Raw genomic sequence first — 27,251 nt, 5'->3', positions numbered from 1 at the left:
ATCCATATTAAATGTCTCTAGCATATCCCCACCCCCCCACCCCACCTTTCCTGTACATAAGAACATAAGAAAATGCCATACTGGGTCAGACCAAGGATCCATCAAGCCCAGCATCCTGTTTCCAACAGTGGCCAATCCAGGCCATAAGAACCTGGCAAGTACCCAAAAACTAAGTCTATTCCATGTTACCGTTGCTAGTAATAGCAGTGGCTATTCTCTAAGTGAACTTAATAGCAGGTAATGGACTTCTCCTCCAAGAACTTATCCAATCCTTTTTTAAACACAGCTATACTAACTGCACTAACCACATCCTCTGGCAACAAATTCCAGAGTTTAATTGTGCGTTGAGTAAAAAAGAACTTTCTCCGATTAGTTTTAAATGTGCCCCATGCTAACTTCATGGAGTGCCCCCTAATCTTTCTACTATCCGAAAGAGTAAATAACCGATTCACATCTACCCGTTCTAGACCTCTCATGATTTTAAACACCTCTATCATATCCCCCCTCAGTCGTCTCTTCTCCAAGCTGAAAATTCCTAACCTCTTTAGTCTTTCCTCATAGGGGAGCTGTTCCATCCCCTTTATCATTTTGGTTGCCCTTCTCTGTACCTTCTCCATCGCAATTATATATTTTTTGAGATGCGGCGACCAGAATTGTACATAGTATTCAAGGTGCGGTCTCACCATGGAGCGATTCAGAGGCATTATAACATTTTCCGTTTTATTCACCATTCCCTTTCTGTAGGTTATGGTTTACAGGCCATTGCTTTAGGATGACTCCAAGTAATTGGCAAAAGACAGGAATTTAGTGGATAATCAGCTTGATGATACATACAATTCTTTCCTTTCGGTTATATGGACGATGGATAAGTCTGTTCTTTTTCTGCTCTGTTTACTGCTCAGTTGTTTTTTTTAATTTTCTTCTCTATCTAGAGAACTATAGGATGATTGCTGGGTTTCTTTATATATTTTTCATTTCTATGTGTTTCTGCTTGTCAAATCCTGGTATTTTAGGAAAAGTGTACCCATGATCATGGTCACACATCAAAACAAAGAATTTGAAAGTATGGGATGATATGAAATCTCATCTGATCTACTGTAAACTCAATACAAAAGCCCCTTTTTGATGCCTCTAACTTTGTTCTTGCTTTCTGTCATATTCTGAGACCATTTTTCTGTTTACCACTTCCAGTGAGAGTTTGCTGCATGCATCTACCTCTCTTTCCAGAGTTTAGTACATGAACTCTGGAACTTGCCTGTCCTTTCTGGCAGCATATTACACTAACTAGACACGTGAGCTGGGAAACTAGTCTGAACTCCAAAGAAGTGTTCACATTCCCCATATTAGTTTGGTGAACTGTACAAATAAATAAATAAACTGGGTGACAATTCCTGAAATAAGAGTTTGAGCAGATTTGTCCAATTTGTGGGGTTCACAGCAGTGGGCAAAACTGATGCAGAATTCTGTGAATTTATGGCAAATCTTGCATCGAATGTGTCTGCATTTTCTGCACATTTTCAGGGGAAATTTTAACAAATCTGAGAACTATTTAAAAATGCCATAATGTTTGAAGAGATTACAGTGTGCCTGGTTGAAGTGTGCCTCATGTTTTGCCTCATCCCCTAGTTCTGATTGCAATTCTGTATGACTGCTACACTCTTTTGAAATATGATGTACAAAAATCTCAATTACTCAGCTCATGAAGTACACAATGTGCTTCTCAGTTCCTTAGCAGAAAGATGAGATATCAGCAGTCTTGGTTTCATCACGGTGTATAATAGAACCTAATAAGGACTTCACATGTACTAAGGAATTTCTTTCTATTTCTTTTCCGGTAAAAATGCTTAAGAGAACAATTTCCTAAGGTAAATAGCAACTTATCTGGGTAAATTGGCTGTCTGAAAGTTCCCCTTCCTCAGTTTGGCTTAAAATGTGCAAGAGTTCCACCTTTAAGGCAAAGGGCTCCTGGGAGCATGTTTAGGGTGGGATGGAAATCAACTTGTGCAGACTGGATTTTCAAATATGCATGCACTGTTTTGCAGCAAAACTCTGGCCACAGGCAAAGCATGTGCAATGTTTGAGAGACCTTTGTACCCATAGGCAAACTCCAACAAAAAAATACATACAGAGTTTCCCTTCAAAAAAAAAAAAAAAAGCAGATGCATGGTTGTATGGATAGACTATGCACTTTAAAAGGTTGTTTGAAAATCGGCCCCTTAATACATCTTGCCCTTTACTGTAATTAAATGTTCATTATACTTTTTTTTTTTGTTTCTGCCAATATTTTTCAAAATCTAAGCATTCATGTGGGAAAAACTAGAATATGCTGCAGTAATGTAAGCATGCTTTGCACTTACTAAATTGCTTGCACCAACTCTATTGCTTCCCTGAATTCCTTCTTCTCTCAGATTTTTACCCTCCACCAATAGGCTCAGTACACAGTAATATGTGAATGCCCCATATATTTCAACACGGCAATGTACAGACAGCCTTGGCTACTTATCTGCTACATCTGAGACCACTGGCCAGACCTCCTGCTCATCTCCCAATTCCCTAATCTAATCTAACTCTGTAGGGTTTATGGGGGTTCATTTAAGCGGCAGAAGCTGTGCTATAATTGTTACATGTGCCAGCAGCAATCTTACCATCTGGGTATGAAAAAAGATGCTCTTACTACCACAGAGAAAGATCTTTATTCTATTACTGAGGCAATATAATTCAAGAGCGGCTGCAGAGCAATTGGAAACTGAGAAATGGCCAGCTATGTAGTTAAAGTGAAATGTCAAAATATAATGAAACAGGGGAACTGTACTGTTTTATGATGTGAGCCAAGTTACAAACAGGTGGCAGCAGTAAATATGTATATAAATAACAATATGGATGAAATGTCAGACTTGCAACTTGTTTTGCAAAGGCATTTTAGTAATGTTAGGCTTAAGAATATAGTATTGAAGATGTGTGACTTGACAATTCAATCAAAATCTATATAATTTTAAAACAAATAGTATTTCATTAGGGTTCTGAAATGTTGTAGTCTATAGCGAAGCCAGAAATATGAAATAGTTTCTCTGATTTATTCATACCTGTGGCATTTTCACCTAGAATATGAACCATGCTTTAAAAGTACCATCCGTCCAGGCTCATTGTCAATCTATTAGTTCCATTAATAAGCTGTTCCAATTTGTAGGGCTCTGCACTGTGCTTGATATACAATAAAAGACAAATAATTAAAAGTAACCCCCCCCCCCCAACCAAATAAAAAGTACATTTAGCTTGGAATTTGTTACCAAGTGCCAGGGCTAAAGTGAGTCAACTTTGTGTGCATTCACTGCAGTACATCTGTTATACTGATGTATCACAGGTTTTATGCGCCTGGATTAATTCCAGAGTAAACACTGAGCACTGGCAGAAAAGCTATAAACAGAGCTGCAAGTCATTCATCTAGAAATCCCCAGGCTGAATTTGCCAAGGGGCTAAGTGCCTCAAGTACTTTATCCGCTTTTATGTATCAAGATGCTAATCTTCTACAAGCTCTAATTTTGAAATTGGTTTTTAAATGTGAAGAAAAGATTTCACACATATTATCCATAATTTTTTCATTATTTTGGTGTTTATTTTTGAATATGTCAGAATGATTTTTTTTTTTTTACATTACAGTGCTGTGAATTTAAAAAGTTATAAATGCACACTGTTTAGTCTTTTTTTTTTTTTCCCAGTGCATTTAATGAAAATCTTTGCTGCTATTGATTTAGTGGCCTGGGGGGAAAGTTTGATACCTGTAAAATAGTTGTGATTCTGTGGCTTTAACAACTTCCTTCTGGTATTCAGTGACACATTTTGGGTTGCTCTTTTACTTCCTTACCTATTTGTTTGTAAAATGCTTTGTAGTTCTTTTTTCATTTGTGTGGGGTTTTTATTTTGTTAATTATAGACAAAACAAGATTATAGTAACCATAATACTTTAGAATGAAAGTTAAAACCAAGTCAGTGCTGCATACCAGTGTCCCATCAGTTGACCTGAACCTAGGTTTTATTGGAAGTTAGCAACGTGACAAATCCTGATATCACGGTTTTAGAGAAATTATAGATAAGGATGTGCATGACAAAAAAAAAGTTCATTTCATTTCAGAATTTGTTTTGTGGGGTCCCATATTCATTTGTTTAGTTTCAAAATGGAAAAAACGTGTTTTTCATTTTAATTTGTTTTCATTTTCCATTACAGTCAATGGGGGAATCATTGCAATCTATATTGGGTTCCAGAATTGGGGTTTTCTAATCAATTGTCTTCAAACTTGTGGGAAGAAATCAACTGAAGGGGGAAAGAACTCCAAGGTACTAGAAAGACTGAGGATACTAGAGAGTGACACAAGTAGCCTAAGACTCTGTAAAGGAGTAAATGGGTACCAGCATTGGCAGAATTTCACCAAGTCACTGTGAGAGGAGCAAAGAGGCAGAAAACGTGGGAAGAACAAACCAAGGCTCCAAAAGAGGGCACCAGCAAATGTGACAAGAATCCCTGCTGGCATCTCATGTGCCAAATGGTATCAAAAGCGGCATCAGCATCCTAAGGCACCATGGAGAGGGAACGAAACAGAAATGGTGGCAGAAAAAAAACCCCAAGGCAGGCACTGATAAAAGGGACAAACAGTGGTTTCAAGACACCAAAACAACGAGAGGTGAAAAGCAGCCCCCCAGACTGAACAATTCCAGGTGTAAGGTCTGGGGTAAGACAGCAAGGCACAGTGGCAAAAAGAACTCAAGGTATAAGTTCTGGGCATGGAAGCAAGGCTAAATGGCACAAAGACCCCCAAGGTGCCGGGTAGAATTTGGATTTTCTTGTGAAATGGCCCTTTCAAATGAAAACTATATTACACTCCGAACATGGAAATGGTTTCACAATGATAGGGGGTTTATAATTAGTTCTGAGGGTTACTTTTTACAGAAAACATTTCCCGTAATCTGCAGTTGAGCTTTGGCTGCCGCATTTCCCGATTGTGTGGTTTTTCAAGATTTCTCTCTCAGTGCTCTAGCTGATATGACATTCAGTAAATTGTTTCTTTTGAGCATCTTTTCTCTTGTGCCTGTATTTCTTCCTTTTGAATGAGGGCTTCTTTTGGACAAATCACCATAGTATAATCAATCATGAAATAGGGTGGGAGAACCAGACTGAGTTTGTGACGGGGTTGAAGGAAAGGAAGAATTATAGAACAGGTGCCGTGCTGTGCTAGTGAAACCTTTGTCTTTTTTCAAATTTTTTTTTCTGGGGACCAAAACCCCCCAGTATAACAAACTAAGAAGAAAGGATATGTGGGTGGGAAGAATACCCCATGGCTCCAAAAGAAGGCACCAGCAATATTATGGCAGGTTGGCATGTGGGAGCAAGTCCTATATGGTGGTATGGCAGCTTTTATACATTGTTTTCCATTAGAGGTATCAGTCTCTAATGCACTTGATGCTGCAAGCAGTCCACAAACTGCAACACCTCTGCTTTCATTCTCATGTCCTACTGGAAGCCCTTCAACTTTTTCATCAGACAATTTACTTTTGGGATCACATTGCCCACGGTGGTGCTTCTGGAACTCATGTCCTCTGTGGTGTTCTTGAAGGGATTCAGGATATCTACTGACTAGGGATGTGAATCGTTTTCCATATCGTCTTAACGATAGAAATCGTGTGGCAGGGCAAGAAAATCGTCTTAGGCACGATTTTTTAGTTAAAAAATCGTTAAAAATCGTTTTTTCCGATTAGTGCGCACTAACTCGAGTTAGTGCGCACTAACGGGAGTTAGTGCGCACTAACTGGGAGTTAGTGCACACTAACTGAAAATGATACAATTTGACACTTTTCAGGTCAGTTAAGGTCAGTTTAGGAATGAATATGTATTCCTATTGGCTGCCCTCTTATTTATTCATGTTACCAAGTTTCCTACTGACAGTATATGGGGGATGGGAAATGGAAACAGTTGGTAGCTTGACAAAACAAGTAATGTGATCAGTCAATGTGACTAGAACTTGTGCCCTAACCCTGATACCAGGGGTATTGTGATCTTCCTGCACACAGTGCCCTATCCCTATTAATACCAGGAGTGTTGTGATCTTCCTGCACACAGTGCCCTATCCCTAATACCAGGGGTGTTGTGATCTTCCTGCACACAGTGCCCTATTCCTGATACTGGGGGTGTTGTGATCTTCCTGCACACAGTGCCCTATTCCTGATACCGGGGGTGTTGTGATCTTCTTGCACACATCCCGATATCAGGGATAGGGCACTGCATGCAGGAAGATCACAACACTCCTGGTATTAATAGGGATAGGGCACTGCATGCAGGAAGATCACAACACCCCTGGTATCAGGGATAGGGCACTGTGTGCAGGAAGATCACAATACCCCGGAGGAGTGAGGGTCAGGCAGCTCCCCCCTGTCTGTGAAGCCAGCCTCTCACTAGTAATGCAGGGAGGGAGCTGTCTCAGACTTCACCATCCTCCCCCCCCCCCCTTACCCACACACCATTCACTAGCTGGGACATGGGGGAAGTCAGGAGTGAGGGTCAGGCAGCTCCCCACTGTCTGTGAAGCTAGCCTCTCACTAGTAATGCAGGGAGGGAGCTGTCTCAGACTTCACCATCCACCCCCCCCCCCTCACCCACACACCATTCACTAGCTGGGACATGGGGGAAGTCAGGAGTGAGGGACAGGCAGCTCCCCCCTGTCTGTGAAGCCAGCCTCTCACTAGTAATGCAGGGAGGGAGCTGTCTCAGACTTCACCATCCTCCCCCCCCCCCCCTCACCCACACACCATTCACTAGCTGGGACATGGGGGAAGTCAGGAGTGAGGGTCAGGCAGCTCCCCCCTGTCTGTGAAGCTAGCCTCTCACTAGTAATGCAGGGAGGGAGCTGTCTCAGACTTCACCATCCTCCCCCCACCCTCACCCACACACCATTCACTAGCTGGGACATGGGGGAAGTCAGGAGTGAGGGTCAGGCAGCTCCCCCCTGTCTGCGAAGCCAGCCTCTCACTAGTAATGCAGGGAGGGAGCTGTCTCAGACTTCACCATCCTCCCCCCCCCCCTCACCCACACACCATTCACTAGCTGGGACATGGGGTAGTCAGGAGTGAGGGTCAGGCAGCTCCCCCCTGTCTGTGAAGCCAGCCTCTCACTAGTAATGCAGGGAGGGAGCTGTCTCAGACTTCACCATCCTCCCCCCCCCCTCACCCACACACCATTCACTAGCTGGGACATGGGGGAAGTCAGGAGTGAGGGTCAGGCAGCTCCCCCCTGTCTGTGAAGCCAGCCTCTCACTAGTAATGCAGGGAGGGAGCTGTCTCAGACTTCACCATCCTCCCCCCCCCCCCTCACCCACACACCATTCACTAGCTGGGACATGGGGGAAGTCAGGAGTGAGGGTCAGGCAGCTCCCCCCTGTCTGTGAAGCCAGCCTCTCACTAGTAATGCAGGGAGGGAGCTGTCTCAGACTGGTATCAGGGTTAGGGCACTGTGTGCAGGAAGATCACAACACTCCTGGTATTAATAGGGATAGGGCACTGTAAGAGATGACTGTAGTAGATTGAATAAAGATCTGATGTTTCTGCTCTCCTCACACCAAACAAAAACAACACACAAGCAGAGAAGCCCTTCTTACAAAGCTGAGCTAGTGAGTTAAGTAGGAGGAAAAGTAAACATACTGGTGCCAGTGTGGCTACTTAAAAAATACACTTACCAACAATCAATTACATATATTTGAACTGTGTACAGTTCCAGCCAGGACCACCTTTCTAAAATGCACAGTGATTGGCAAATTCAACATGCACTAGCATTTCAGGTGCCTGCTAACAAAAATAATAAACAAACAAGTTCTAGTCACGTGAGTGCTGATCATTACATTACTTTTTTTGTCAAGCTTCCAACTGTTTCCATTTCACATCCCCCCAACCATATTGGTAACATCAATAGATAAGAGCACAGCCAGCCAATAGGAATACATACATACATATTCATTCCTAAGTGACCTTTACTGACCTGGGAAGTGTGAACACTTTGTTTCATTTTCTGTTGGTGTTCGTTAGTTTCCAGTTCCATTTCCCATCCCCCCAACCATCACCTCAGTGGTAACCTTGGTAACATCAATAGATAAGAGGGCAGCCAGCCAATAGGAACACATATTCATTCCTAACTGACCTTCAGTGACCTGGAAAGTGTTTATTTGTATCATTTTCAGTTAGTGCGCACTAAATCGAGTTAGTGCGCACTAACGGGGAGTTAGTGCGCACTAACTCGAGTTAGTGCGCACTAACACGATTTAACGATTTTTAACGATAAATCGTTAGAATTTCTATTGTATCGTGTTCTATAACGATTTAAGACGATATAAACATTATCGGACGATAATTTTAATCGTTGAAAAACGATTCACATCCCTACTACTGACTGCCTTATGATTACCCAGTCATGATACCCCGGGGGCAGTTCATCCCGTTCCTGTTTCCTGAGATAGATTATGAACGGATGTCTGCTGATCTACTAACCTCTGCAGCATCAGGTACGTTGAATTCCAGTGGATGCCAATATCCACAATGAGACACTTGAAAGGCATCCCGAGGCATCTGCTTCTGTCAGGGAAGTTGCTCTGCCTTTACACTTCTGTGTTAGTCCCCCACAGTTTTCCTGCCTTTCTATAAAGCTTTGCCAAGAATTAATTCTGATAGATCTTGACCTCCAGCCCCAGGGCATCCCTCACTACCAGGTGTAGAGTGTGTGCAAAACATCAGATACCTTTTAATCCTCCATCATGTATTGCCTTAACAATATTTTTGCCATTATCTATGGCAAAGAAACCTGCATTTTAGCTTTGCTGTCTAGTTGTCAACCCTCCAACATCTCTTATGACTGATAGAATATTGGCTGAGGTATGGGACTCATCCATTGACATGGTGTGCAGCAAAGTCCACCTGTACCCTGATGCTCCATCCCTGCTAGAGCTTCTGCCTATCCCTGCCTCTGCTGGATCTCGTCAGTGTGGCTGGCAGGGTTAATAATGCACAGCATTCATGGAGGTCCAGTTGTCACTGGTGACATGCATGCTACTCCCCTCTGCCTTAGCCAGCAGCATCTGGATGTGGCTACGGCACTGGTTGTACAGGCTAGGGATGACCTTCCTTTTAAAGGCGGTCCTGAAGGGAACTTTGTATTGTGGGAATCTCAGCTTAAAGCACACATTCTTTACTAACTGCATGGCCTGGTCATCAAAGGCCATCATTTCAACAATATTCCTCTTTATAACTTCTGGTGCTGCCTCTCTCCTACCGCAGGACAGTATTATTGAACCCCCACCCCATTTACTCCATGATAGAGTGTCACTTCTGACGCTTGGCAGATGGGCTCCTTGCCTGCCACGTGACTGTTGGAAGGGTCGAGGGCAAGGGATCAACTTGAGGATCTCTTCCTCTTTAAAACCACTTTTTCCTGACTGGAAGAAGGGGCCCTCGGGCTGCCGCTAGTATTTCCACCATCCCCAGATGCCAGTACTAGTGGGTGCTGCTTCTGCAGGGGATAGTACATCCCAGTATTTGTCAGGTGCCGCCATTTGCTTCCCTTAACTGACATCCTTTGCACAGTGATTACGCTTTACAAACGCACGAGTCCTCTAATTTTGAAGTGCCTCCGGATCATGGATTTCCTCCACCATCCCTTCCCTACATCCTTGGCAGAAGATGCTAGCAATGGAGCTGAAGCAGAGGGTGGACGCTGAGGATCAATGTCAGGGGCATCAGTCATGCTCGCTGCCTGTGCTGCCTGATCTTCATCACTATCCTCCTTTTTCTCTCACTCTCTCATCAGTGAACTCAATGAGGCTTAAGACAATTCTGTATACAACTCCCAAAATTTCCCCTTCCACTCCTTCAATATTGTCTGATTCAGAAAAACCAAGAAAAAGACTGTCTGAGTCAGTGAATGAAAATATTACCTTCATTGAATCATCTTTAGTGAGGAAAGAAGAGCATGCTGCCCTGTCTTGAAAAAAAAAGTATGCCACCTTTTCCCTCTTTTCAAAAACAGATTGGAGTGGAAAATGCTCAGTGTCATCTGCACTCTTCAGTGGCACCTGCTCGTCTCCATAGGTCAGTTTCTTCTGCACTGGATACATTTCCTTTACCTGCTCTGCCTTTCCCTATCCCTGGCATGATTGATTCTGTCACCGGGGGTTTGGATATTAAAATGATTTTATATTTCTCAGTGGTACCATAACCGACTGTATGCCTGCTGACTGTGCTATGCTAATGTGTGTGCACGGGGAACAAAAAGACAATGCTGCATTGAGTGTCACTGTGTACATTAGCGCTGATACTGCTGACTTTAGAGACAGGCTCTACAGCCTCGTGTGCTTCAGTCTCTGAACAGTGCTTAGTGCTCAATTACCTAGTGCCTGCTGTCCAGGCAGAGACAGACAAAATCAGGAGCAGCTCTGCAAGCAACTCTGCACATTCTGCCTCCATCCTCCACTCTTCACAAGGGGAGTAAAATAACAGTGATACTCAGAGCTTCTGTCACAGTGCATGGCTGATTTTCTCTTCTGACTGGTACAGTGTAAGTCTAAAATAGGCAGTAGCCAAACCGTTTTTGGGAAAAGTTATCTAGGAACTCGGATAGAGCTGAAAAACAGCATCTTTCACACACAATATCATCAGAAGGAATGCAGAGCAAATCTCAGACATGCTCAGTCTTTAAGATTAACGTCACTGGATTTGGTCGCAGCGTTAGGTTGGATTGTAACAATGTTTCACTGTGATATCGCTTCCCTGATGTCTCGTTGACCACATTTCCATCCTACCCATATCTGCTAGATGGTTGCTCAGTGGATTTCTATGAGGACATTGACTTTAATGGATCATAGAAATCATTTCAAAATGAATGAAACAAATAGGATTCATTTAATTTGGGGATCCCTTTCAATTAATTGTGGGGTCCCCCAAAAGAAAGGAATTGGCCCCAATTTATTTTGGGATGCCCAAATGAATGCACATCCCTAATTATAGATCCTATATTAAAAAGCATTAAAGTTTTAGGAGAAAGGAAATGAAAACACATAATATGGCTCAGTTACACGGTGTATTAAAGATAAAAAAAAAATTGCATATTCTATTATAAAAGGCACCCAAACATATACAAACATATACAACCAACTTGACTGTGGTGATCAGGAGAAATACTATTGCATACTCTTGCAGTGTAAAATATCACACATCTGTAGGAAAAACAATTGATCTATGAATTCTTTGTTCTGACCACCATAATCAAGACTGTATTATATTTTTGTGTTACTTTTCTATAGTATTTATGCAGGAGTGAAATATTTTAGTCTTATAGCCCCTTTATGGTGGAGTTGCTGTGATTTGAGATGGAGCGCTACATAGTATGGGATGCTAGGCAACTGAAGTGTCTGAGAAGGGGGGACAAAGCTCCTCTGAGAGAAGGAAGGGGTGGCTACCCCAAAAGTGGTGAGGAAATGGTTTTGTGTATGTTAAGGGGTAGAGACATCATTAGAGATATCTCCTGAAGATAACAAAAGTTCAAAGAGATGTTTCCAGCGTCCACTCAGTGATTGCTGGTCAAATTGTTAATTCAGCTTTGAAAGAAAGCAAAGTTGCTAACCTGTAACAGGTGTTATTTGTAGACAGCAGGACAAATCAGCCTGACAAATGGGTGATATAATCTGATGGCATAGAGATGGAAAAGCTCTCTCAGAGCTCAGAATACCTGACTAGGTGTTCTGAGCATGCCTGGGTACTCCCAGGCAGCCACTACCATGTGAGTATCTGCAGCTTTTGTAGTAAGCTAACCTTCAACTCTAAGGAGAGGAAGGCAGGATTGTGTGGCTGATATGTCTTGTGTCTATAGAAGACACCTATAACAGTTAAGCAACTTTGCTTCCTCCATGGACAAGCAGGACAGAAATCAGCCACACAAATTGGCTTTCCAAAGCTGAGGGTTGCATGAGAATATTAATGTTCTTTATCAGTAGTGAAAACATACAACTCATAAGGTTGGGAAGAGAGCTAAGGAATGAAATAAGATCTTGAGAACTATCTTAACATGAAGCATTTTCTATGCAGTAATGAGTAGTGAACATATGGACAGAAGACAAAGTGGAAACCTTGCAAATATCCTCTATCTAAGCTGAATGAAGATGGGCCCATATGTTGTAGAATTTCCTGAGACAAGAGAGGGGAAACCTTTTCCTATGCCCTGGGTGTTAATCTCTTGTTTTTCTGGACCTTTTGTAGTCTCTATAACTGATAGAAATAATCACACTGGACTCATGAAGAGGTTTCAACATTACTTTGTTGATTTTAAGATGGAATATGTATATATGTATATATATATATACATATATGAGTTTTTCAAGTTCTTTATCAAGACAGTCTTTATAGAAACTCATTCCTGGCATATCTGTGACTGTATAATTCTGTTTTAAAAGGTAATTTTCATCAGATTCCTTCTGAAAATTGGAGACAGTTTTGAAGCTTTCTTCAAGGGGTGGCTGTACTGGTGAGCAGATGACTAAATTCAAATCCCAACATAAAACTTATGATAAAATGTCTTGGTAGTCAAGTCTTGCACATCTCTGGTTCCTTTCAGTTCTTGTACCTATGGGGTACTCGTCTAACTCCATCTCTTGATTTATCTTGTGTAGTTATAGTGAGGTCAGTATTGAAAGGAAAATGGCAAAGTAAGGGTCTGATTTACTAAGGCTTTTCTCCCATTCTGTGTCTATGGGTGAAATGCTTAGTAAATGAGGCCCTTAGTTAGCCAGATAAAACTTATTCGGCTAACCTACAAGGTCATTTTTCAAAACACTTTGGGCCATTATCGCGTGCGTTAGGGCATCTAGTGGGTTGCTGAGTTTCAAAGAAGGAGAGACTCAAATGGAATAAAAAATAAGGCTGGTCGATTAACTACAAAATTAGAAGGAAAGGTGGATAAGTAATTTCCTTCAACTGAAACGAAACACAGAGTTAAAACTCCTTCTCAAAAGAAAACTCACTCAAAATCCTTATTATTCAGTACTACTAGATCTCAAAAGAAACAAAATGGGGGAAAAAAAGGAACTAAAAGAAAGCATCTTCATTTCCCCAAACCAAATCAAGAATCCATACCCTCACGTGATGTTTCGGCTTTTATGGAAACAAGTAGAACCAGTAGGGATTTGTATTTACTTTTAATAATTAAAAAAATGCAATGAATTTTAAAATATTTTTATATTGGTTGCATTAAAAACTGTGGTATAAGCAGAATATGGATCAGGCCTGGACCCAGCACCTAGGTTCAGCATTGAGACCTATAGCTAAGGTCTCAATGCTGAACCAGATGCAGAACCTGACATTGACACCTGATCCTGGTTCTGAGGCCTAGGCCTGGCCTTGAGGTTGGGTCACAGCAACGAAGCCTAGGCCCTCTTCTGGCCCAGCATCTTGGCCGAACACCAGGGCAAAGCCCTGAGGCCTGGTCCTGGCACTGAGGCCTTGGCCCAATCCAGGCCTGGTCTGGCTCCTAGCTCGGCTCCGGGGCCCAGCTCTGAGGTCTGGTCCCCATCACCAAGGCCCTTTGGCAGGGTGCTGAGGGCTCGGTCCAGTGTTGAGACCTGGCCCAAAGGCCTGGTCCAGGTGCTGAGGCCTAAACCAGGACCTCCATTTTCTGGAATTTGAGAAATGATGCTGTCTACAACAGTGTAGCTGGGTTTAAAAAAGGATTGGATAAATTCTTGGAAGAGAAGTCCATTAATTAAGTTGACTTAGAAAATAGCCACTGCTATTACTAGCAACAGTAACATGGGATAGACTTAGTTTTTGGGTACTTGCCAGGTTCTTATGGCCTGGATTGGCCACTGTTGGAGACAGGATGCTGGGCTTGATGGACCCTTGGTCTGACCCAGTATGGCATATTCTTATGTTCTTAGGATGGCATCAGAGTGACATCACTTTTCTGCCTTCCTTCAGACTGGATGGTGCCAGAGCTGAATAAATATATGGCCATAGATCAAAATGGCACAAGCCACACTGGTGGAAGGCACTGAAGTTACATCATTCAGTAGCCATTCTGCAGACCCAGTCCTAGGCCTCAGTGCCAGGGCCAGACTTCAGAGCCAGGCCTAGGACTCAATACTGGGCCTAGGTCTTTGTGCCAGGACCAGGCTTCATCAACAGATCTGGCCCAGACCTAGCGCATGGCTCCAAGACAGGCCTCGGGGTCAGGCCTCAGCACCGGGTGTAGACGTTGGCACTGTGACTAGGACTTACAGCAGTGCTTCAGTGCCAGGCCTAGGCTTCAGCGCTGGGCCTAGACTTTGGCTCCAGGATCAGCCTAGGCCTATGCTTTGGCACCAGGAGCAAGCCTCACTGCTGTGCCCCAGTACTCTTCCTAGGCTTTGGAACAAGGCCTCAGTGCCAGCTCTCAGCACTGGACCTAGGACATCACCTGGGTCAGACCTGGCCTAGGTGTCAGCACCAGGCCTGTACAATTTCTTTGCCCAGAACAGCCCAGGCAAGATCACTGGAGGCTCGTTTTTATTTATATATTTATTTTTTGGAGGTTCTTTTTTTTGTTGTTGTTTGTTTGTTTGTTGTTTTTTTGGGGGGGTGTAGTTTAATTTTTTTTTTCTGTTTGGCAAATGATCTGAACAAAAATAAAAACATTACATAAACTAAATCCAAATGAAAACAAAAATATGTACCAAACTGAAAAGTTTGTGGCTACACATCCCTAGCAACCACTGAAGAACAGGTGGTGTGCTTCCCCCTAACAAACACGAGAACAAAAGAATCTGGTGAGAGGCTGAAAGAGAGGAAGCAGAAACATGTCCTTTTGTACAAGTGAAAAGAAAAGACTGAGGAGATTTGCCCGGTGGCGGCTGCATGGTACACCTGCACATTCACAGAAAACCATTGTGGGTTTTCTAAGCTCTGCAAGAGCTTTTTCACCTGATTGCCATTAGATGATATCACCCACTTGTGTGGCTGATTAATGTTCTGCTTGTTCATTGAGAATGCTTGTGTGTGGCTGGCCTTTTTGTAGAAGCAATGTTGTAAGTAACTATGGAAGCTAAAACAGCTATTCCACAACTTGGAAGTATGAAGAATACTGAAATGTAAGCTTGTCCCACTGAGAAATGTGTCCGTTTCGTGTCCTGTCTGATATTCAGAAGCCTTTTAGAAGGATAACTGAAAACCTATCCATCTGAATGGCAAAGCGGCGATGTTAGACGCCATATGTGGCTACATTCTTGCTGCATAATGAGTTATGCAGCTAGAATTTAGACGCACAAATCAGGGGCAGTCCGGGGGGGGGGGGGGGGGGGGCAGAGTTAGCCGCTTAACTTATGCAGCTAACTCGTCATGCGGTTGAGCTGTACTAAAGTTAGCCGAATATACTTATCTGGCTAACTTTAAGACATCTGGGTATTTTCCAAGCAAACTTGGCACATTTATTTGGTAAGAGCAAGGAGGTTGGGTGCTTGTCTGATTTGTTTGGACTTGTTACGTTTATGAAGTTTCTCCTATGTGATTTTTTTTTTCTTCAGTCTGCTGAGCAGGGAAAAAGGAAAAATGGCAAGATTTTGGAGCAAATGAGGGAGAATCTTTCTCAGAGGGACAGAGTTAAGGGCTTAACTGCTGGGTGAATATAATATGCATGACAGGGTGATCTAAAGATGCAGAGGCAGCCTCAAGTCATAATTTCCTTGGCTGTGCCGGCTTTTATTTGATCTCAAACATTGTTTTAATGTAATCTTATGTATTAAATTAGTTCATTTACATAACGGAAAGGAAAGCAATTACTACAGTGTTCTAATTTCCTTGTGACCACTTTCTATGACCACAATTAGTCATAAAGCTAACAGCACACTGACTTCTGTGGAGCGCATCAATTTTAACTGCTTATTTGCAACAAACGAGAAGATATCTTTCACTGTTACTAAATACTACACTTTCTACATCATACATAATGTGGAGCATCATACATAATGTGGAGCATAGCTCTCTGCTTCAACGGCAGGGGAGAAAGACTGATACTTCACGCATATCCAGCATATCTCTCTGCTTCAACGGCAGGGGAGAAAGTCTGATACTTCACTTTCAATGCATATCCAGCATAACTCTCTGCTTCAACAGCAGGAGGGAATGAAGAAAAGTGGATCTATATACAGACAACAACCAACAAGGACAGAATTACATAGTCTGGGCAAACATATAAGCATGGGTGTAGCTTGTTTATTACGGCGGTTACTACCCCTAACTAATTAAGCTAGATATTTCACTTAGATGCAGTTCCAACACTGTTCTCTACATTAATGGTGGGGGGTAGAAGAGAAATAGAGCCAAGAGTAACAAATAAGTATGAGGGGAAAAAAAAGTGTGAAGCTTGCTGGGCAGACTGGATGGGCCGTTTGGTCTTCTTCTGCCGTCATTTCTATGTTTCTAGGTTTCTATGTTTGCCTTGGTATTTCCATTTACCATTCTTAGGGCCTGGTTCATCAAGGTATTTTCCCGTAGACACACAGAATGGGAGAAAAGGCTTATTGAATCAGGCAGTTAATTTGTATCATGCCAGAGCAAAATTACAATGAGGCCAATATTCAAAAAAATGTGGAATGGGTAACTTGCCATTCTTGGCAGTTCTGGAAGCTTATATTTCCTGTGATACTGCCACTGCAACGTGGAAAGTGCCGGCCAGGATCATGGTAGAAGCTCCCTGCAGTCCCAGTTAAGAAAAGAAATGTGAAAAGTACCAGGAGGGTTAGGGTTTTGGTGGGAGAGGGAGGGAGGCAGAAGAGGGGGGCATCATTGCCAAATTATGCAAAACTGGGGAGTAGACAGGGGGAGTCTGCCAGAAACTCCTAGCTGTTTTAGTGTTTATGTGCATTGAGGTGGGGGAAAGGCTTGGCCCAGCTGTACCCCAGGTTTACAAATTGGAGGTGGGGGGGAGGTGCTGTGATTTGGATAGCTAGGCCCATGAGATACTTTTTTTTTTTTTAATTTATCATGGCCACTTACCCTACTGTATTCCTTTGAATGGAGCCAACTTAGTTGGTCATTTACCAGACGGATCGCATGCAATACCAAGATGGGGGCGGAGTCTGCCCTGGAAGAGGAGGAGTCAGGCCGTCACCGAGGCCAACTCCGTGAAGATGCAGCGGATGACAAAAAGGTAAGGGCCTTTTCGCGTCCTACTTTGCGCCCAATAGCTACACCTTCTATGGTGGCGCTATTGGGTGCGAAACCAGCAGTGATCACACCGCGGCGGTGCGATCACTGCCGGCTAGCGCAGGACCGCCCCCCCCATTTTGGCCCCCGCCCCTCATTACCTAATGTATCGCAGGCCTGCGATACATTAGAAAATGAGGCCCTAAGTCTAAAGTTATCTGACTACATGATAACTTTTGACCTTTTGCAGGGCATGGCTAGAGTTAGTTGAAAAACCTATTTGGCGAACTCCTAATATTGGAAATAGTCTGAGAAGTTATGTGGCTAACTCGTCTCTGTCCCTGAATGGCAATGAAACTCCCTTTACTTATCCAGCCAGCTTTTAGTGAGATAACTTATTCAGCTAAAAGATAGCTGGATAAATACTGGATATATTTAAAATTCAGCATTTAGCTAGATCTTGTGAATTATCCAACTAAATGGCTTTGAATGTTGGCCTCAATAGATATAGTTGTTTAGCACAATGAGACTAATTCAAAATATTTATTATTACTTTGTCAGTGGACACAATATCTCAATTTGACTCCACTGCATTATTTTAGGGAAATCTTCGAAAAATAGCTCTTCCCCCCCTTCCAGAATCTCAATAATCATTGTTGATAATCATTATGGAAGGGAATTTCCAGCTTGGATCATTCCTTATCGGTTGCTTTGGTGGATATTAAAGCAGCCCTGTGTCCTAGAGATGTATCAAACAATAAGTTGCTGAAATTTTTTTCTACGCCCCCCAGAAGAAATGTTTTATATTCTTTTGCTTTGATTTCTGTCTTCCCTTTTATTTTTATCCAAAAGTAATTCATCTCCCACCTACTAGAGATGAATAGTTATAAAGATAAACAAAATATCTGGATTCTTACAAACTATTCTCCATAATCCTTGCAAGTGAATGAGTGAATCAATGGGATTATTCATGCATTTACTTAATTCATTGCCTGTTTGTTTTAAATAACAAAACAAGAGAAAGGCCAAAGAAGCCACAAGCACAGGGGGTGGCCATCTCCGGTCCTTGAGAGCCACAAACAGGCCAGATTTTCAGGATATCCACAATGGAATATGTATGAGAGAGATTTGCATACAATAGAGGCAGTGCATGCAAATCTATCTCCGGAGTTGCCGCTCCCCGCCCCCCTTCCCCCCGCCCTAACATTATGCCACAGATCACTAGCATCAAAACCATAAAAGATAAATATCCCTAGAAAATAGTCCTAAGGAACGCTCATCACAATATATGAAAATAGCAAGATGCCTCTTTGAGGAAAGAAAAAGTCCATCACTTAATACGTTTAGAAATGTAAGCTACATAGAAGAAGGAATAGAAAAAGGGGAATCATTCACGGAATCCCTTAAAGGCCACAACCATATTAGAGATGCATCTTAATCACCTCTTCCCCGAACAAAATAACCCAAAATATTAGTTTTGACTTTATAATATTCTTCTTTAAGGGTAAAATTGATAACAAATTAATTTTCTTCAGCAGTAGGTTAATTTCATAAGAGCGCTGACACCATCAGGAACTATCTCAGTTCTACAATATTACTGGTGGAATTTTACTCCTTTTTTTTTTTTAACCTAGGTAGCATTTTCCAAGTTGGATAACTTGGGAGAGTTTCCTAATAAGCCTCTCTGCTTTAACCAATTCTATCTGTAAGGCTCAGAAGTAACCATTGCACAGAAAATGTAAATGTAAACTATCTAATGACCATGGATTAGGCACCTCCCTGATTCCTCTCCATCATTCCCCAGGATTCTCTTCATCTCTCCCTTCCCCCTCAGATTCCTCTATCACCCCACTCCCATGTTTGTTTCTATCTCCCCCTCATCTCTTTCAGGTTCCTCTTAGTTTCTTTTGGCACAGTGTGCCACAGGTAGAGTAGTAGCAGGTCAGCAGTGCAGGGCCACAGTGAATGTATGCTCCCTGTTCCCTTGGTTCTCTCCCTCCATGGTATAGGCTTCTTTTGTAATGAGGGGGAAGAGCGGTTGCAGAGACTGGGGTATGGATCCACTCTATCTTGATGCTGCCAGCCTACCTTCACAGCCAGTTATTTAACTGCCAGAGGTGAGGGGAGGCAGAGGAAGGTTGGCCTTTAAAACATGAAATGGTGTGGTACTGTTTTCTTTTTTTTCAAGCAAATGCCTTCTATTGTGAGGATGTATCACCTAATTTCCGAGGTCAGACCGAGACAAGTAAAAGTATGAATGTTGCATAAAACATTCACCCCCAATAGGGCGCATACTCAATACTCTGGCTAACTCCTAGGGGTGAAAATTAAAAGAGTTGCTCATATTAAAATGTCCATATACACGTGCATCTGGGCCAAGCGCGAGCGACTCGTATTTTAAAACAATCCAATTATGCATGTATATGCACATGCACGAGCAACCAAATGCACGGGGAAAAGGGGCGGAGTCAGGGGCATTCTGGGGTGGGGCCAGAATTTACTTGCCAAGTCTTTTCCCCACCCCGGTGCCTCTGAGAGCATAAAACCACTGAAACAGCTAGGGGTTCATGGCCGATTTCCTCCATCTATTCTCCAGTTTTGCATAATTTGGCAATGATGACTCTCCCCCCTCTCTTCTGCCTCCCTCCCTCCCTTCCCCCCCCCCCACCGAAACTCTAACCCTCCTGGTACTTTTCACATTTGTTTTCTTAAACTGGGACTGCAGGGAGCTTCTACCATGATCCTGGCCAGCACTTTCCGTGTTGCAGTGGCAGCATCACAGGAAATATAAGCTTCCAGAACTGCCAAGAATGGCAAGTTACCCATTACACGTTTTTTTGAATATTGGGCTCATTGTAATTTTGCTCTGGTATGATACAAATGAACTGCTTGATTCACTAAGGGTTTTCTCCCATTCTGTGTGTCATTGGGAAAATACCTTGATGAACCAGGCCCTAAGAATGGTAAATGGAAATACCAAGGCAAGCTCCACCTTATGTATGATGTAGAAGGTGTAGTACTTAGTAACAGTGAAAGATATCTCCTTTGTGGCAAATAAGCAGTTAAAATTGATGCACTCCACAGAAGTCACTGTGCTGTTAGCTTTAGGACTAATTGTGGTCATAGAAAGTGGTCACAAGGAAATTAGAACACTGTAGTAAAATTGGTATTTTAAATCTAGCAGCCGGGGTGAGAGGCAGACTGTTAGCTGCATATATTTACTACTATTGTTGACGAGCTGTAAGTCTGCAGAAATGTCTTTTTAGACCTAAAATGACTGGGTGAGGGGTCTGGGTAAACCGGGGGCAGTGCAAGGTGAAGAACCAGAGGGTCTCGATGATCTCGAGATAGACTGGGCAAACTGGTGGACTCATTGGTAAAACTGGGATTGTTTTTCACGTGAGAATATTTTAATAATCCGCTTACATGTGCATTTTAAAGCCGTCAAAGTCCTAAGGAAGATACTCAAACTATATTTGCTTGTGTATCTGCTTAAAAATAGGTTCGCACGTACGTGCGATGGATGTATTTTAAATCGTATGCTCGCAATTGTGTACATGATTTCAAATTTCCGAGTATGTGCGCTTGCGCACTCACACACCCATACTGTATATGGGTGCCCGCATACTTGTTTTAAAGTTCCCATCCCAGTGTTTTCTCTTTCTGCCCTAAATGCAGGTCCTCTGTTGGGGGAGGGGGGGGGGGCCAGAGGATAAACCTCCAGTGTCCTAGGCATTATACTAGGCTGAATTTTCAAAGCCATTTGCAAGAGTAAATGGCGGTTAGAACCTACACAAGGGTTCATTGTGTGTAAAAGTACCCACATAACCCTATTACCCACCTACGTTTATACAAATTGGAGAGGTGGTGTGTCAGGGAGGGGGGTTACTGCAACTGATCTGTGTGTGCACTAAGCCAATTACTCACTAAATTTTAAAGCGATCATATACACATAACCGATGTACATGGTTAACCCTCCCTATCTCTTCTAAGTGCAAAGGAAGTTGCCAGGCACTATAATTTCAATATAAATTTTAAAGTTGTTCAACATGATTAGCATATCCCTGGATACAAATCTCTCTACAACTGAAAACAGAAAAAAATGAATGGGTCTATGTTCCCTTTGTCTTGCCCTCAAGGTTTTTTCTTTCTCCTCTGATGGAATGTGAAGATGTCCTGGGCAAAACTGGAAAGGGCCCTCAAATACCTGGGATGCACTACTTGAGCGTGAACTCTACTATTTTTCTCCAGGCTTTTCTCGTGTGCTTCGGCAGCACTTTGCTCTTAAGGAGCAACAGGGCGGTGGCTCTTTTCCGCCTCTCTTTTCCTGATCTTGGTACCAGCTAGGTATCCACTCCTCCTTCAACCAGTTGGTCCAAATCGGGCCATGGAATCCCTTGGACTGACTGTTTGGCCAATATTTTGGGCCTTTACTCTGCATGCAAACATAAGGGAACTTGCAAGAAGAGCCCCCTACCTTCTCGAGGAGAAATCCGCACAGACACTAGGAGTTACTCGCCAATCTGAAAGGTGAAATAAACCACTGCAGCAACCATGCAGGGGGGAGGGGAGGAGGTGCAGTGGCAAAGATGGCACATTCATCTCTTCTACACTGTATAACCCCCCCCTCCCCCCCCATTACTGGGTCATATGTCTTAGGAGAGGTCCTAATGGGTCCTAGAGCAAACCTGGGAAGATTTTTCCTAATGAGTGATGAGGCCATAGAAGGTACATAATATGTATTTCAAATTTTAATTATTGAGGATATAACTATTAGACGAAAGAGAAAAGAGTTTGGGGGATAAATAGAGAAATAGTAGTTGGATTCATATGTACAAAGTACAAATATGTCTAAGGGAGTTTTTGTGTTTTATACAAGGGAAGCGAACTGTTAATTTCTTCCCCTTGTTTGGATTTATACCTGAAGAGAAGACTAGGAAGCAATAAAGACTAAAGACAGGCAAACTCATATTGTGAGGAATTCGGCTCAAAGGAACTTTTCATACCTATCAGCCGCTTCTTCCTGGCAGTGAGCCCACAAAAGCCCCAGGAAACCATGCTTCCTATGTTTTATAAAGACAGCTTTTATGAACAATTTTTTAAGGCACAGAGGCATTATCAAAGTATGACAACACTGCATGAACTTTAAAAATGGGCAAGCTGCAGGTATTCCGTTCAAATCAATGTTGCTGTGTGTAGGCAGAGGAGAAAAGAAATACCCATCCTGTATGGAATCACCCATTCCTAGCTATGTCCTACAAACTTCTTTAACTTGTGAAAAGCTCTGGATTTCTGCTTTAATGCAGGTGAAGTATCTGGATCCTCAAATATCAAACGGCCTTCTTGACTGTTTTTCTTTCCTCTTGGGATCAAAATTTTAGGTCTACCTTCCAACAGGTTGATTCATCAAGCCGCGTTAGAACTCTATCGTGCATTATATAATGGGTATCTTGTGATTTATGCAGTATTTTGCACTTCCCTACCCAGATACCCTCCCCTATTACAATGACCTTCTTTGCATGCAAGTTGCATGCATGAATAATGCAGATGCATGCAAAGAAGTTCATTACTAATCAGTTCTATGCAAATATTTTATCATGGCTGCCAGAGAAGGTGGTCTACCATGATAAAATAACAACACCTCATTGAAAAGCATTAAATGTGTGGTCATGTGGCCTGGGTCCTAATCTCAGACATTACCCCAGTCACATGACTGGGGACATGGTCAGGTCAGTGCCATTTTGGAAAATGGCACCGACCAGGCTGAGTGCAAGGTTGCACCCAGCCTTGACGTGGGATCAATTTTAATTTAGAGGGGGTCATGGGTAGTGGAAAGGTCCAAGGATGGTGGGGATGCTGAACTTTTCAAATGTTTTGGGTATTGGGGGTAAGGATTAGTGTGACATTGGAGGGACCAGGGGATGGGGGATGGAATGTTGGGACTTTGGGAGCATGGGGTATATTGGTATTGGGGCTGGGGCCACATTTTTGTGTGTGCTTTTGGGAAGGGGGACAGGGCCGTTGCCATGCAGTTTTTTTGTTTTGTTTTTTTTAATTTTCAACATTTTTGGGGTGTTGGGGCGACCTCAACTGGCAGCCCTGGGTTGAGAGGGGGCTCAGCACTGACCCCAGCTCAACCTCCCCGTTTGGCTGCGAGTTGTTTTTCTTTGGGTCAGCGGCTCTTTAAGGTGATGCCAGTCCTGTGAGCTTGGGAATGTCATTGCATTAAAAGGCCCCACCACCACCATGATAGTGGGACTTCTCCTGCGAGAAAACATCGCAGCTTGATGAACCTAGGGGCAAGTTTGCTATTTGTAGTCACTTCAGTACAAATGTAAACTTTTTTTTTTTTAAAAGGACAGAAGAGAAGGGCACGGAAAAAGTTTCAAGGATGCAGGGGGGGGGGGGGGGAGAGTTAATGCACTTAATGCACCTCAACTCCTTTCCCATCCCCAACCCTACCTCGAAAACTTGTCTGGAGGATGTTCTAAAACATCAGATGTTAAATAAAAATCCTATAAATTAACTGTTTATAAATTCAATCCACATAACAGAAACCAAAAGTTCTTTTTATTTGCTTTTTACTTACTTTGAGAGGTTTTAACTCCATTTCTGCACTGTAAACATAAAGTTACAAAGAATGTAAAATTAGTAAGAAGAGCAAGTTCTTTTCAAAGAGCTTTAGTGTTAAGGATAAGCATAAATAATGTTTGACTGATGTCATTAAGGTTACTGCAGAGGGAAAGAGTAAAGAAAGGTTTCTCTATAGCTTAGCATGTTTTATTGGAATTACTGCTCTCAAGTTTCTAAACCGTGCTGGTTCCACTATTCATTTTCTTCAGGCAAAGTAATTCCACCCTAGGGGACCCATAACACTTAGATATTATGCTCCCTGGATTCTTCGGACTCAGCCTGCTTAATCGAAGGGACATCCGGCGTATTTTTAAAAGAGGATCTTAAGATTCCTGTGTATGAGCATGTGTCTAATATAAGCTATAGACGTGGGGAGGGTAATTTTCAAAACTTTTTTTTACTTGAGTAAACAGGCACTTTCCCGCCTTAAACCCCCGCCCCCCCCCCAAAAAAAAAAACAAACAAACCCTTAATCCTTAACCCATCCCCACTGTGGGTGGGATGGGTTAAGGATGTGCCTTTACTTCCTCATTTGGCCATGTTTTTTTTTTTGGGGGGGGGCCATATCCCCTTTTGGTGGTCCTGTGTGATTGGGGCCGCCATCGGATTAAAGGGCTGCTCGCTGCATCCTTTTTTTTTTTTTTTTTGTCATGGCTGCAACACAAAAGAACACGCCATACAACCTCAATGTGTTTTTTTGGGGAAGGGTCTCACTATCATGGTGACACCTCCTCCCCCACAATAGCGGGACCCCCTCCTGCGAAAACACATTGAGGCTTGATGTATTTAGGTGAGTTATAGGAATGTTCAAATCAGTTGCTGAGCATTTAAACATGTCACATCGTTCTTCTTCCAGTCTTCTAATTTACAAAATTTATCATAATGTATTCTTTGAACTTTGCATTATCATCATAACCCTCCAAAACCTTAAATTTTATGCAAGAATTTTGCAGAAGAAAATAAATATAATTTGAAGGTTTGATTAGACTGTTGACATTATATCTCATTGTTTATGACTTGGGAAGGGATTATCCCCTACCATTGGTATTTTATTTTAATTATTTTCTTTAAATTTATAATTACAAAACATTTTCACATGAAATTGTTGCCAGAGTGATAGTAACATTTTGGATCTATTGCTGATGGCATACAATATTTTAGCAATGTAAATAAACCTCTACAAGAAACAATTTGTAAATCTCAGCACATCAAGGCATCATCAAAAGATGAAAAATATTTAGCTTGATTGCCATTTAGGATTTTTGCATCCCAGCTAGACTCCATTGACTTGAAATGTTTTAATTCAGTTCACGTAAGAAAACTGTTGCATAGTAACAGGTTAAACCATACAAATGAACTCATTTTTAGATCAGGAAATAGTCTTCTATACTAAGATGTGAATCGGTTATTTACTCTTTCGGATAGTAGAAAGACTATGGGGCACTCTATGAAGTTAGCTTGGGGCACATTTAAAACTAATCGGAGATAGTTCTTTTTTACTCAATGCACAGTTAAACTCTGGAATTTGTTGCCAGAGAATGTGGTTCGTGCAGTTAGTATAGCTGTGTTTAAAAAAGGATTGGATAAGTTCTTGGAGGAGAAGTCCATTACCTGCTATTAAGTTCACTTAGAGAATAGCCACTGCCATTAGCAATGGTAACATGGAATAGACTTAGTTTTTGGGGACTTGCCAGGTTCTTATGGCCTGGATTGGCCACTGTTGGAAACAGGATGCTGGGCTTGATGGACCCTTGGTCTGACCCAGTATGGCATTTCTTATGTTCTTAAGTTTTATTTTCAATTAATCTTTCCAAGTCAAGTAGCCCACAGACCTCTGAAGCTTGTAGATCCAGGTGTAGGTTCTACCTCTTACATTTTCTTCACCAGATAGTAGTTGGATGAGTCAGTTGTTGCCTTTCCAGCTACATGTAACTGGATTATTTTAAAACCTAACTGGCTATGCTTTAAAGTTATCTGGCCTCCTGTGGTCAGATAAGTTTCTATTTAACCAGATATCTTCAAAGTTATGCTGGAAGCGTAAACTGAGTGTAGTTTATGCTTCCAGTGCTGCCTATCAGAAGCAGCTCTAGGTGCCACTGGGAGCAGGTGAGTGATGATCCTCACTCCCAGCAGGGATGGGTTTTAGCTGTCATGGGGTGAGATGGGGGAGTCCGGGGGTAGGGGATTAGATATGCTTTCTTTTGTGTCTGCGGGGTGTGTATGTGTGTGTGTGTCTGAAAGTCCAAGAGGTTCCGGTTGGAGCCTTTTGAATGAAAACAGGCAAACCTTGCTGCAGGGGGAGGGGGAGAAGCATGGGGCATTTTATTTGAAGCTGAGGGGCACTGAGCCTGCGATAGGGACATTTATAACTGTGTGGGTAGGCTGACATTTGGGCCTCAGGCATATTGATTTTTTTTTTTTTGTGGGGGGAGGGGGAATGACAGTGCTATTTAACCAGATATCTTTGAAGATATCTGGTTAAGTAGAAAGTTAAGCTACCTCTATAACATGTATAAGGTTAACCAGCTAACATAGCCAGATATACTTGCTATTCGGCTATGTTAACTGGATAACTCAACCCCTCCCCGGAACACCCCTTTTATATCAGGCTAAATTATTGTCGGATAACTACTTACCCGGTTATAATTTAGCCAAATAAATAGCTAAATATGTTAAAAGTGGCCATTTTGATGGATAACGTGTGATGAATCCATCTGAATGACTTTTGAATATTGGCCTCTGAATTTCTCTACAACATTTTTTAGATTTGGATGTTTTGTCTCACTGTAAGCCAAATACTATGTAAATTGCCCTTTCCCTTTTATTAATGACTTTCTAGTAGAAACCATGCAGCAGCACACAATGATGGATTTTAGGAAGGTCTTGTTCCTTAAGTTCAGTAATCTGCATAGCACAGATAAACTATAATGTCACTCTAGTCTATTTCCTTCCTCATTGGGGTAGATTCACCAAATATCATTGAGGGGAGATAAACTAGATTCAGGTATAGTTGTTTCAACTGAGATGAATGGGTGATTGTTTAACAGTTTAATATGTTGAATCATGTGCTTCTTATTTTCTGTACTGTTTTCCTATTGCTTGTCAGTACACTGCTGAAGTGAATGACAAAAACAAAAGCTTACAATCACAAAACAAGATCTAATGTCTAGGGGAGTGTACAGCTCAAAATGAATTGATAAGCCTTGGATGTGATTCTCTCTATATCGTTTTGTTTTTTTATTTATCTGATTTTTACATTCTGCTTTTCGACACTTCAGTATTCTAAACTTGTGCGTTTTTATGTATCTTTCCTAGAACTTTGGATTGTATGAGCAATACAATTTTAAATATATAAATTGTGTGTGTTGGAAGGTAGAGTTGAACCCATTCCCCCATAGGAGGGTAGGTAAGGGCAAACCCAGTGC

This window comes from Rhinatrema bivittatum, chromosome 14, assembly GCF_901001135.1.
Source record: "Rhinatrema bivittatum chromosome 14, aRhiBiv1.1, whole genome shotgun sequence".
Lineage (NCBI taxonomy): Eukaryota > Metazoa > Chordata > Amphibia > Gymnophiona > Rhinatrematidae > Rhinatrema > Rhinatrema bivittatum.
The sequence above is the reverse complement of the archived record's forward strand: the minus strand, read 5'-3'. Positions refer to the sequence as shown.